At 39.2% G+C, this 3,331-nt stretch overlaps 1 pseudogene; it reads right to left on the bottom strand.

The window, feature by feature from the left end:
* Positions 1-596: 596 nt before the first annotated feature.
* LOC109088846 lies at positions 597-2,740 on the bottom strand (annotated as a pseudogene).
* Between the last annotated feature and the right edge of the window lie 591 nt (positions 2,741-3,331).

Raw genomic sequence — 3,331 nt, 5'->3', positions numbered from 1 at the left:
ATTATATAATTGCAAAAATATCAAACCAAGTGGAAGCAGCAAAGAAATAATTCTAAGTTATATAAGCTGTTTTTGTAGCCAAATTGTTATGTATTTTATGTGGATGTATGAAGTCAGTTCTCTTCCACTTCATGCTGGTGTCCTAGCAGAGTAACTTAGCAGAGTAAAGGTAATTTATCACATCAATTATAGATACGTTTCAGTAAAGTTTAGCAAACCAGAAAGTGTACAAATAATTTTGAAGCATGTATTTTGTGAAATGTTTTTTTTTTTTTTCTTTTCTGTTTTTCTTAAGGCACTTCTTAAATGCCACTTGGGCTGATATTTTGTTTTTATAATACATATATATTAAATTCAATTATAATTTTTTATTACATTATTAATTGAGGAAATAAGTCTTTGTTCATATTGCACATCACTAACTAAAAATATGAATCAATCTCGATTCAGAATTAAAACAAAGTTTGTAATTGGGCCCAACAAGTGTCTTTTGAGCTCAGAATTGTGTTTGTCTGTTCCTTTCGATTTACAAAAAGCAATTTACAACATGTAATTATTAATACATGTTGTTCAATGTTGTTGTTATGTGGTTGATTTATTTTTTCCCGTACATTCGAACATATATCTTAACCTTTAATACTAAAAGCCTACAATATCGAGCAACTCCATTATACAATTTAAAATGACTTACAGTAAGTCTCAAGATATTTTAATGAGGTTTGATGACAAAGTCTATAATTTATTTCAGGTATACGTGAAAAGCAGCATGCTAGTACATCAGAGAATGTCAATATTATACAGAAAACTTTTATACAACAGCTTTGACTCTATTTTCAACAAAGCGGCTAAATTAGGCTGAGCATTGTTCACAGAACAACATCTCTTGCGATATTTGTAACGTCACACCAAAAGTGCATTGTAGGATTATTTCAGGTTTTATATTTCTTCACTGCCACACGGAAAGGCTGCAGCATCTGTGCTTGTACATGCGATTCTCATCTTTTTTTCTGTTTCTTTACTTGATGTCGATGAGACTTAACAGCTTTAAAATAGCCCAAATTTTTAAGTTACAAGTGAAATTAGTCTCTCTACGTGGAGAATGACCGTATTTTAAACTGTCCAAAACTCTTTACGCTTGTTCTCACATTTACATGTCCATAGTCTGTGCATTTTTCAATAGGATTCTTGACCTTTAATAATGAGGTAGCATAAATTCGTGACAAATAGACTATGTCATAGACAAATTGAGCTATAAGCAAATTTAACAGATTATTTAATTCCACTGTATTTTGAAATGGTCGCTTTCTGTCATTTCACAGGTTTCAGATGAGATGGTTTGTATACTGTCAGTTTTTGTCTTGCCTTATATAGTCGGTGCCAGTGAATCAGGGTGGATGTGTAAGGAAAGTTTCAAGTCCCTCTTAAAGTTTTAAGTGACCTCTTGACAGCGCATGGCGACCGAATGGAGCAGCGAGGTCGGGCTCGGAGTGGCGGGGCTGCTCTGGCTGGGAGACGTCGGACTCAGGGACTGTGGAGAGCCGGAGAGGAACGCTGGAAGGTGCGCGTGCAGCGCCGGGATGGACGGAACCGAAGCTGGAGCGGGTTTGATTGGCACAGGGATCGCCGGTAAACTTTGCGCGCCATGACTCAGGGATTTGAGTGGTACTCCATAGGCGGTATACTCAACGTCTATCACATTATTACTGCTATACATGTGAGGCCAAGCCGTGGTCAGCTGATTGTGTATCTGGTAACTCGTAGACATTGACTGCATGGTGGAGAACGCAAGGCTTCCTGGCATTTTGTAATCTCTGGCAATGATGTTTTCAATAGCAAAGGGTAGATTTGTAAGGTGGAGGGCCAATACACACTTAAGTTGTAGCTGGTCATCTGAGGTAGATGTGTCCCTAAAGCGGTCATTCTGAGTTTCGCTTGTTGCTGGAGGTAATGCGCCACGTCTGAGCGTTTTTGCAGGTGCTCGGAGGTGATCATCACTTTGAATCTCTTGCGACGCCTCAAGAAGCTCCCGTTTTCAAACATGTCTCCGCAGCTGGGATGGAGAGCCCAGAAGCTGCCTTTTCCCGGCTGGTCCGGTCTCCGCGGGATCTTGATGAAGCAGTCGTTGAAGGAAAGATTGTGGCGAAGGGAGTTCTGCCAGCGCTGTGTGTTTTCCCGATAATAAGGAAAACTGTCCATGATGAACTTGTAAATTTCGCTGAGAGGGAGCATCTTCTCCGGGCAACTTTGAATGGCCATCGCGGTCAGCGAAATATACGAATACGGCGGCTTCTGGTCGCTGTACGTGTTTCTTCCAGGACGAGGCATTTTCCCGAGTGAATTATCCTTCCTTGAGTTCACAGAGTCAGCGATGAATACGTTCAAAACACTTCGAGTTTGTTGAAAATCGATCGCACACTGATCCAAAGTGAAAAGCCAGACATCTTAAACACAGATGCTTCAGTTGACACTCACTTAATAGTGAGCCTATCCATTCTTGTAAAAAGTTTTGAGCAAGTTAGGCCTATGCTGTGCGTTTCATTCGTTTGTTTTAGGAGTTTGTGAACTGCTGTCCATTATATAGCCAATACACTTAACACAGAATCAAAAGTCTTTTCTCATGGTCTCACCCGCAGTAAAGTCTGTGAGCGTCTGTCCCCCTTTTTCTGTCTCTTCAGGAGCTCGCTGTGTTGTCACATGACAATCTTCCTCAAAAGGAGGGGCGCGCGCACTGTCTTCTGAACTGTTTTCATGTACACCTCTTTCACGCGACCCGCTGAACCATCTCTGCCTGAGAATAGAGCGCCGCGAGAGGCCACTGGATGTGAGATTTTGGCATCTGGAAATTGTGCACGTGAACTTTGTAAACACACACAGCAAACGGACTGCCATTTAAGAAAAAAAATAAGCCTAAAGCCTTCTCAGTGCAGTCCGCCTAGTTTTAAACTTGCGCCTGCGTTAAAGTTAAGGCTGGTTAGTGACTTTGAGGAAGATACTTTTTCTGTCGCATCAGCAACCACAATTCAAATATTATCGACATTATTCTTCCGAATTTCTTCTGAAGCATAACTTTTCATTTTTTTGTTCTTATTTTGTATTTTGTTCTTACTTGAAAATATTTTCCTAATTAGACTCCTAATTAACTTTTAAAACATAGGCTATATTTATTCATTTATTTAAATGTAGGCTACATTTAGCTACTTAGCCTACTACGCTAAAATAAAAATAAAATGTTTCCATAGGCTAGGCTAATATATTTTGGTTGCAACATCTTTATTTTCATTAATTTTTTTTTTAATCTGTCATTTCTACTAAATGTTCAACTCGATTTTCT

The sequence above is a fragment of the Cyprinus carpio genome, chromosome A7 (genome assembly GCF_018340385.1).
Source record: "Cyprinus carpio isolate SPL01 chromosome A7, ASM1834038v1, whole genome shotgun sequence".
NCBI classification, from domain to species: Eukaryota; Metazoa; Chordata; class Actinopteri; order Cypriniformes; family Cyprinidae; genus Cyprinus; species Cyprinus carpio.
The sequence above is the reverse complement of the archived record's forward strand: the minus strand, read 5'-3'. Positions and strand labels throughout refer to the sequence as shown.